The sequence below is a fragment of the Helianthus annuus genome, chromosome 8, assembly GCF_002127325.2.
Source record: "Helianthus annuus cultivar XRQ/B chromosome 8, HanXRQr2.0-SUNRISE, whole genome shotgun sequence".
Classification (NCBI taxonomy): domain Eukaryota; kingdom Viridiplantae; phylum Streptophyta; class Magnoliopsida; order Asterales; family Asteraceae; genus Helianthus; species Helianthus annuus.
In genome coordinates, this window is record NC_035440.2 from 126,522,960 (window position 1) to 126,533,211 (window position 10,252).

The 10,252-nt window shown below is 34.6% G+C and overlaps 2 long non-coding RNA genes across 2 annotated transcripts; both read left to right on the forward strand.

The window, feature by feature from the left end:
- The first annotated feature begins 1,567 nt into the window (after positions 1-1,567).
- LOC110917350 lies at positions 1,568-3,118 on the forward strand. The gene is made up of 3 exons (XR_002580492.1): positions 1,568-1,608; positions 2,571-2,644; positions 3,079-3,118. It is a non-coding gene; the product is annotated as an uncharacterized LOC110917350 (long non-coding RNA).
- A 4,018-nt stretch (positions 3,119-7,136) lies between these two features.
- Positions 7,137-8,784, forward strand: LOC110915605. Its single transcript, XR_002579102.2, has 3 exons — positions 7,137-7,274; positions 8,237-8,310; positions 8,745-8,784. It is a non-coding gene; the product is annotated as an uncharacterized LOC110915605 (long non-coding RNA).
- The last annotated feature ends 1,468 nt before the right edge of the window (positions 8,785-10,252 follow it).

Genomic DNA, 10,252 nt, shown 5'->3' on the forward strand with positions numbered 1-10,252 from the left:
GAAGAAGAGAAGAAAAGTGAAAGTTTGACTGAAGTAAAGATTGAAAATTTGAAGTTTGCTAGTGATAAAGGTGCTGGTAATGACAAGAAGGAAGAGCTGAAGCAGACAGAGGCAGCTGAAAACACCGAAGTGCCAATCACTGAGGTAAATTCTGATTCTGAAATCTTAAAACCGAATGAACAGTGCAAGAAATGCAAGGAAACATGCAGAGCTTGTACTGAAAAAGATGAGAAGTTCAGAACAAGAGATCTTGAATTCACAAAAATCGAAAACATTTTCAAAGAAAAATGCAAAGAAATGCTTGAAAATGAAAAGGTTTTAAAAGATAATGATGAAAAACTTCTGGAAAAGTGTAAAAAGTTAGAAAAAGAAAATGAAGTTTTGAAAGAAAATGTTTTGAAAATGACAGAAGAATGTTCACAAAAAGAAATTTTTTGCCAAGAAATGAAGAAAGAATATGATTCAATAAAACTGGCATATCACATTACAAAAGAGTCATATGAAAAGGTGAAGGATGAAATGAAATTTGCTCAATCAAGAATGAATTATCTTTCTTAAACAACTAAAGAGCTTATACGAATGTATGAAATAAAACAAGGTGTTGTTAATTCCTATATTGAGGATGTTGCTAAGCTAAAGCGACAGATTGCTGATTTAGAATAGGACAACAACAAGTTAAAAAGTTATCACGTATCGTCATATGTGCTTGAAAGAATTTTCAATATAAAACCGGGAGATGGTGAGTCTGAGCAAAACAAGAAAGACATTGGCTCAGAGTTTCATCAAGTTCCACCACCAGAAAAGTTTGCATTTTATGATGATGAAAAGGTCGAAAAAGCTTTCAACATGGTAGATCAATTGCCAGATAACGTTGACATAACCTGTAACGCCCTGCTTTTTCATACTTTCCATAATTAGAAAGCTCGCCTTGTAATGCTATTTTTGGAAATCTTGTATTATTGTAGTCGTCTTTTCGTTGTAAAATCCGAGACTTGGATCATAAATAAAATTCGTATTTCTTTAACTTCACCATCTACATATTCATACATGTTCATACGTTGGAATTCATTGTACATCGAATCCTTATTTGTAATTCATACTTATACAATACTTATTCACGGTGCATGTCCATGCTTGTCCTTAAATTGTTGATACCTAAAAACCCCTAATAATATACTTATTTATACAACGGTTAATCATCTAAAATGTGACATATACTTGTCACTTACAAACATGTTACATACTTGTACATTACACTTTTTACCTAGTTAAATCATGTTTTATTTCATATTTCACCTTGTTACAACTTAGGGGAAACATTGTTGCATATTATTACACAACTTAATTAACAAAATTACTCATTATAATGTTTTAAAAAATAAAAAAAATAAAGAAACATGGCAGCCCCAATTCAGCAAAATTCAGCCCCATATAGTTGGGTTTTGTGGGCTAGTTTCAAGGTGTAACCCCTTCTAAACACTTCCAAAGCCCAACCCATTGAAACCCTAATCCTTCCCCCTATAAATACCACTTATAACCAGCCTCTCTACCACTTTTGCAACACTAAAAACTCTCAAAACATCCTCCAAACCGTAGCTGAAAGCAAAGGTTCGAGCAGATTGACACCCCTTCACGAAAATGAGCATAACTCACTCATTTCTTAACGAAATCACTTGATTCTTTTGCCTACTTACTTGGATAATCATGGGGTTCGATTCCTAGACTTCTCCTTGGATAAATCAGACCTGGAAATGCCCCGAAATCGTCCATAAACTTTCTGTTTGTTTTTATGTTCATCAAAAACTTGTTTAAACGTATGTAACTTGTGTTCAACACATCTCATACCTATGTCCTAATGCTTACAACTTATCCCATGGTTGGTTAAGCTTAAAAACAAGGTTGAGACATTTAAAATCAGAGGATTAAACCTCATAAACTTGGTGTTTTGTTTAGGGTTTCAACCCACAAATCATGTCAAACATAGCCTTTGATACATGAGTGATTATGGAACAACTTGGGTTGTCCCAAACCTACAATCCTCACGTGATTTGATGATTTCTACTAGTTAGTTTACTTTACATACTTGTAATGACCTTAGTTCATGACCCTCCTTGGTTGTTTTTACATCAAGTGTAGTGGTGAACATCAAAGGGGTACCTAAATGGAAGTCTTGTCTTCCTACCCCATCCATGACACATACGACTCAACTTGAGGTACCTAAATGAAGATGTAATCTTCTACCTCTTACTTGAATACTTGAACATTTGGACTTAATAATATGTGTATATTATACAACCTAAATACTATCTATGTACACTCGAACCTTTGATGTTGAAATCATATTCATTTGTCAAAGTAGTAGGATAATCATCTAAGGACCTAAACCTTGCTATGATTCTTATGAGTGTTCAACTCATGAAATCATTATAACCCTCGTGGTTACCAAGTGTCATGCAAGTGTATTATGGGAAGATGAGTATTTTGATATAATATTTTATAACGTTTTCAAGTCACTTAAATTCCGAATCTTCCAAATTCCCCAAACTCATACGCTTTGTTTCCTTGTGTAGAGAAACAAGGTGCTCCAACTAGCTAATTCAACCACCAACTTGCTCTCGGATTCTCAAGTCACAACTTGTAAACCGTGAGTATACTCGTATTTTCCCCTTTTTACTTTTACCACTTTTGGGGTGTAACATGTTTACCTATCAACAAACTTACACATGAACATTTTGCTTAAACACATGAACATTCCTATAACATGCTTGTATACGTGATGGCTTGATACTTTAAACTTGGGTGATTCTTATGTGTTGAACTTATCATTAACTTCGTACGAGCCAAACCGTGACATATGTAGCGCTATAGGATTAACGACCCGCCCTTTATCATCGGTAATGTCATGAGCATATTGCGTTTCCTTGGTTTGATATGTTAGACACATGCCATGTTTAAATGTTTATCTTGAATCACATGCTTGCTATGAGGAATTGTTCAAGACTTATCCTTTGCTATGTACGTATCAAACTTGTATACTCTCCTTTGCATTTGCATTGAATTATTTTAAACATGTTACAGGTTGATGAGGAAGATGCTAAGAAAAGAAGTAGCGTTGATGCCTAGATACACATATAGACGTTAGGGTTTAATATGTTGTATCAATTTTGTTATGTTATCATGTTATTTTTGTTAAACTTGTTGTATTTGAATTTCTTGTATTGTTGACTATTTGAAGTTATGAAATGAAATTGGGATTTTCTAAATATTGTCACAAATAGCGTTATGATGTCTCTAGCAATCTTCACACTTCGTCTCATCCCGATGTTTCCGCCATTGGTTGGGGTGTGACAGATTGGTATCAGAGCCATAACTATAGGGAATTAGGAAAAGTAGGAATGCTTTAGCCTAGTCTATAGTTTTAGAGCCTTATTCTTATGTTTTACTTGAAACTACTTGCATGCTACCTTATTTGCTCTTATTCATTCTCTTTTGATCTTTTAAGCATATATGGCGCTTATGTGTTAACATTTGACATGCTATACTTGCTTTATTATGTGCTAATACATGTTTTATTATCCCACTCATTATGTGCTATTCTTAATATGCTTCATTGTGCGTTTATATTTGTTGTTTATTCCTTTAACATACTCTTTCCCTCATGCATTTTACTCGACTATTCTAAATCCGTAAACACTCGAGACGAATTCACCAAAATAGGCGTGAAACCCACAAATTGGTGAACGACTCACAATCTACCTATTCTTCTTTTTACACGAGATATCGCCATTAAGCTAGGAGTGAAATCCACATCTTAATGGTAAATCTCAAATTTCAAATTCTAGTGGACCCTCGTCAACATGTCGAAATTAAATTTTGACCCGACGAGTACTAACCACACTTAGGATACGAAATTGTCAAGTTAGGGGTGAAACCCGCACCTTGCCGACTAGTTCCACTCCTTGATATTTTGTTTTTCATAAATCCCACCAAGTCTCGAAATTTCGATTGATTTGGGACATGTAGTAACCGGAAGGGTAAATACCGTTAACCGACTTGTCGGCGAGAGTATTCCACCTATTAGGCCAAAGCATGCTCCCCAAACTCGAAAGATTTTTCGACCATTTTGGTTAGTCAACGTTCCATTTTGGAACCATCCGAGCTTCCTTTTATCAAACTCACGCTTTATTATTTTCGATCTTTTGCCAATTTTGAACCATTTTGAGATTTCACTTTTGCGCATGCATCATGTTATTACTTTTCATACGATTATACATTATCTGCATGCATATTTTCACGTAATTTTATTTACACTTTTGTAACGAGTGGAGACATATCATCGAGATAGGAGTGATTTCCTTACCTTGACGATTAACTCCGCTTTATTTCTCACCTTACAACGACCTCACCAACGAGTTAGGGGTCATTCCCTTACCTAGGTGATCGTTACCAATGCTTTCTTCTAATAGGCTATATTATGTAAACACAATCATGTTTATACCTAAATCATTTATCATCTATTTCAAAATGCTATTTATTTAAACGTACCTCTTATTCTATAATTTATTTTCACATCACTCGCACACACAAAATTCTTAGCTTTTACCATAAACACTTATTCCCCAACATTCAAAATTTCACGAAATGCTACTCATCAACTTAATCGGTCCAACAAAACCATTGCTCACAAAATTTTGTATTCAACATAACTATTGAAACACTTATAAAATATTACAAATATTATTCGACATCTACTAAAACTTCTTTCAAAAGCAATAAAACATTTTATTAAAAGACGCTTTTTCAGCAAACACTAAGTCCATATACCAAATTCCTTTTTCTAAAGGATCAACTTTTCACGAAAATCCGTCAACTTCGAAACTTTTAATACAAAGTTACTTAAAACTGCGCAAACTTATTAATCTCTAGAACTTTTCAAAACCTCACTCGATACGTCAATTAACTTCAAAACACGTGGGCAAGGAAACTTCATAAGGACCGACAAATTTTCAAGTTATGTAATCTCTTTTAAAACCGTAGTAGCATTTCCATTCTTTTTACAAAGCACGTTTCACGTAACCAATAGCTGTTTTATATTCCCTTACATTCACAAACTAGATTCTGCATTTCATGACAACTCAATCTATTTAACTTCACGTTTTACGCAAACAACTACATATGCATACCATTTTATACGTTTTAGTCAATATCTCACAACAATCTCACGCGTGTCACTCGTTCACTTTTTCTTTCATACTCAAAACTTTTGATCTTTTACGCACATAAACTCGTGTATTTCGATTTATACTATAAACCAAAATCATTATTTTCTACATCCATGCTTATACATTTTACGCCTTCACTTATGTTCACACTTACACATTTATGTTATACTCACGATTCAAAATTCGTACGTTTTACGTTAATAAATACACTCACAATTATACACTTACGTTGTCCTTACATTCATGTCTATACTATATTCGTATTCATATTCATATTCATACGCTTTATGTTTTCATTTACACTTGTACAACTTCGTTACACTTATATTCATACGCTTTCTGCTTATACTTATACACATACTACTTACACGTTTTATGTTTATGCTCATACATACATGCGTATTCATACTTAAACTTATGCTCATACTTTCATCCTTACTCATGATTCATACATTCGTACCTATACGCGAGCGTAACCTGAGGGATTCGCTTGCGTGGGTCCCACACATACTTAAGCATGGACTTGCTTATATACTATATTCTTGTACGTACACATTCTAAACTTTTATGTATACCCCGATTCACACACAACTAGTACAAGCTATGCGGATCATGCGACGATCAAAATAATCACGGGTGCACACGGGATTATAGTGATAGGCGTATGAGAACAAAGCGTGTGCTACTGCGTATGGTAATACACGGAACGTAACATGACACCGAAGACGAAACGGACGTAACATGGTCAAAACATGGTGGATACGCTGCTGGTACTTCCTATATATAAGTGTTTTCACCATGTTACCAAAATTTCGTAAAACGTGCCATGGGAAATTCAGTGTTTTACAGACCTCTTGGACCTAATACAAGCTTTAAGCAACTCACAAACACATTATGCCCGATTATCCATGACGAGACTTCATCCTTAACATGCTACTTTCATCTATCTAATGCCCATATCATTCGTATACTTGCGTTCATTTAGTGTCAATTGTTCGCCCCATGCTCCTATTTCCTTCCTTTCATACGAACCTCGTTCACAATCAAGCTCGTTTAAGCATTCAAATCCTAACTTATCTTATTACCCTTAGAACTTTCTAATTTTTAACCAGTTCAAATCGTTTTTCCTATACCTGTTTACCCCTGCCTATGCCTCAAACCCATTTCGGCTCGACAAATCATTTTACAAACTTATCTTTATCTTCCCAAAATCTCGTACTTTTCAAAACGTTTCAAAATCTCAAGTCTCGAACTGTTACCAAAACTCTTTAAATCTACCTCTTAAATAAATTTCGGGACGAAATTTCCTAAAGGAAGGGAGACTGTAACGCCCTGCTTTTTCATACTTTCCATAATTAGAAAGCTTGCCTTGTCATGCTATTTTTGGAAATCTTGTATTATTGTAGTCGTCTTTTCTTTGTAAAATCCGAGACTTGGATCATAAATAAAATTCATATTTCTTTAAATTCACCATCTACATATTCATACATGTTCATACGTTGGAATTCATTGTACATCGAATCCTTATTTGTAATTCATACTTATACAATACTTATTCACGGTGCATGTCCATGCTTGTCCTTAAATTGTTGATACCTAAAAACCCCTAATAATATACTTATTTATACAACGGTTAATCATCTAAAATGTGACATATACTTGTCACTTACAAACATGTTACATACTTGTACATTACACTTTTTACCTAGTTAATCATGTTTTATTTCATATTTCACCTTGTTACAAGTTAGGGGAAACATTGTTGCATATTATTACACAACTTAATTAACAAAATTACTCATTATAATGTTTTAAAAAATAAAAAAAATAAATAAAGAAACATGGCAGCCCCAATTCAGCAAAATTCAGCCCCATATAGTTGAGTTTTGTGGGCTAGTTTCAAGGTGTAACCCCTTCTAAACACTTCCAAAGCCCAACCCATTGAAACCCTAATCCTTCCCCCTATAAATACCACCTATAACCAACCTCTCTACCACTTTTACAACACTAAAAACTGTCAAAACATCCTCCAAACCGTAGCTGAAAGCAAAGGTTCGAGCAGATTGACACCCCTTCACGAAAATGAGCATAACTCACTCATTTCTTAACGAAATCACTTGATTCTTTTTCCTACTTACTTGGATAATCATGGGGTTCGATTCCTAGACTTCTCCTTGGAGAAATCAGACCTGGAAATGCCCCGAAATCGTCCATAAACTTTCTGTTTGTTTTTATGTTCATCAAAAACTTGTTTAAACCTATGTAACTTGTGTTCAACACATCTCATACCTATGTCCTAATGCTTACAACTTATCCCATGGTTGGTTAAGCTTAAAAACAAGGTTGAGACATTTAAAATCAGAGGATTAAACCTCATAAACTTGGTGTTTTGTTTAGGGTTTCAACCCACAAATCATGTCAAACATAGCCTTTGATACATGAGTGATTATGGAACAACTTGGGTTGTCCCAAACCTACAATCCTCACGTGATTTGATGATTTCTACTAGTTAGTTTACTTTACATACTTGTAACGACCTTAGTTCATGACCCTCCTTGGTTGTTTTTACATCAAGTGTAGTGGTGAACATCAAAGGGGTACCTAAATGGAAGTCTTGTCTTCCTACCCCATCCATGACACATACGACTCAACTTGAGGTACCTAAATGAAGATGTAATCTTCTACCTCTTACTTGAATACTTGAACATTTGGACTTAATAATATGTGTATATTATACAACCTAAATACTATCTATGTACACTCGAACCTTTGATGTTGAAATCATATTCATTTGTCAAAGTAGTAGGATAATCATCTAAGGACCTAAACCTTGCTATGATTCTTATGAGTGTTCAACTCATGAAATCATTATAACCCTCGTGGTTACCAAGTGTCATGCAGGTGTATTATGGGAAGATGAGTATTTTGATATAATATTTTATAACGTTTTCATGTCACTTAAATTCTGAATCTTCCAAATTCCCCAAACTCAGACGCTTTGTTTCCTTGTGTAGAGAAACAAGGTGCTCCAACTAGCTAATTCAACCACCAACTTGCTCTCGGATTCTCAAGTCACAACTTGTAAACCGTGAGTATACTCGTATTTTCCCCTTTTTACTTTTACCACTTTTGGGGTGTAACATGTTTACCTATCAACAAACTTACACATGAACATTTTGCTTAAACACATGAACATTCCTATAACATGCTTGTATACGTGATGGCTTGATACTTTAAACTTGGGTGATTCTTATGTGTTGAACTTATCATTAACTTCGTACGAGCCAAACCGTGACATATGTAGCGCTATAGGATTAACGACCCGCCCTTTATCATCGGTAATGTCATGAGCATATTGCGTTTCCTTGGTTTGATATGTTAGACACATGCCATGTTTAAATGTTTATCTTGAATCACATGCTTGCTATGAGGAATTGTTCAAGACTTATCTTTTGCTATGTACGTATCAAACTTGTATACTCGCCTTTGCATTTGCATTGAATTATTTTAAACATGTTACAGGTTGATGAGGAAGATGCTAAGAAAAGAAGTAGCGTTGATGCCTAGATACACATATAGACGTTAGGGTTTAATATGTTGTATCAATTTTGTTATGTTATCATGTTATTTTTGTTAAACTTGTTGTATTTGAATTTCTTGTATTGTTGACTATTTGAAGTTTTGGGATTTTCTAAATATTGTCACAAATAGCGTTATGATGTCTCTAGCAATCTTCACACTTCGTCTCATCCCGATGTTTCCGCCATTGGTTCGGGTGTGACATAACCTATTCCAAATCTGATGATTCTAGTGATTTAGAGGTGGTAGGTAAGGTCGTTGAAAGTGTGTTGAAAGAAGAGTCGATTGAGCCAGGTAATTCTGAATCACAGGATGAAAATGAAGGTAATTTTCATGATGGATATCTGAAAAACACAAAATCTGAGAAAAAGTTGAATGAAGATTCAAAAGGATTGGTTTATACCATGATTGGATAGGACAAATTATTCTTAGATGTTGTATTCCCGATTCAGAATGTGATTTCAGAAAAGGTTGATAAAGTTTTCAAGATGGTTGAAATTGAAAAATCTAAGATTCCAAAGTTTGTTGGTAAAGGTCACAAAACTTTTTATAACAAACCGGGTTTCAAGAAGAAAAACATGAAGGCTGGGTTGGGTTATAAGAAGAAACAATGTTGGAAAAGAAATGAAGTTCCAAGTTTTCAAACAAGGATGAATTTTTTTCATGGAACAACGTCAGAAGAAGAGAAAGAACTAAAATTTAGACGACAATCTAATGACGAGTTCTTAGCTCAAAAGAAAAAGCAACAACCACAAGTCAAAGATGTGTCAAAAAGAACATGTTTCAAATGTGATCAAATTGGACATCTTGCACGCAAGTGTCCGAATCTGAAACCTGTTGATGTTGACAAAAAGAAATCTGAAAATGTTAAGAAACAAAAATCTGAGGATGTGAAACAAAGGTCAACCAGATTTGATTTCAAACAAACTTGGAGGTACAACACAAACAAGTTTGCTTCAAATCAAAATTGGAAATCAAACCCAAACAGGTTCGATTCAAGACAGACCTAGAATTCTCACACACCCAGATTCAGAACAACGCAAAGTTGGAAAACATCAGTTGATATGATAAAACCCCAAGAGTTTTGGAAACCAAAAGTAGTTGTTCAAAAAGAAAATGTTCAAAAAGAGACACATTTTTATAAAAGAGGTACACCGAAAGGTCAAACATGGTCTGTTAAGAAACAAGTGACTTCGGTAAAAGATGAGAAAGTTGAAATTAAAGTTGAAAAAGTCTTTAATGACAAAGATTTTCCGAGATTGAATGATGCATATTGTGTTGAAATGCCTAAGGTCAAACAGACCTGGGCTAAATTGTTCAAGTAATTGAATGCTTTGAATGTGCAGGTGCTCAACAAATCCAAAGATTGTGAGAATGGAAGTTGGAGCAGCTTGACACAACGAGAGGAGGAGGCTGCTGGACCCTGTGTTGGTTGAAACAAGGAGTTTGTT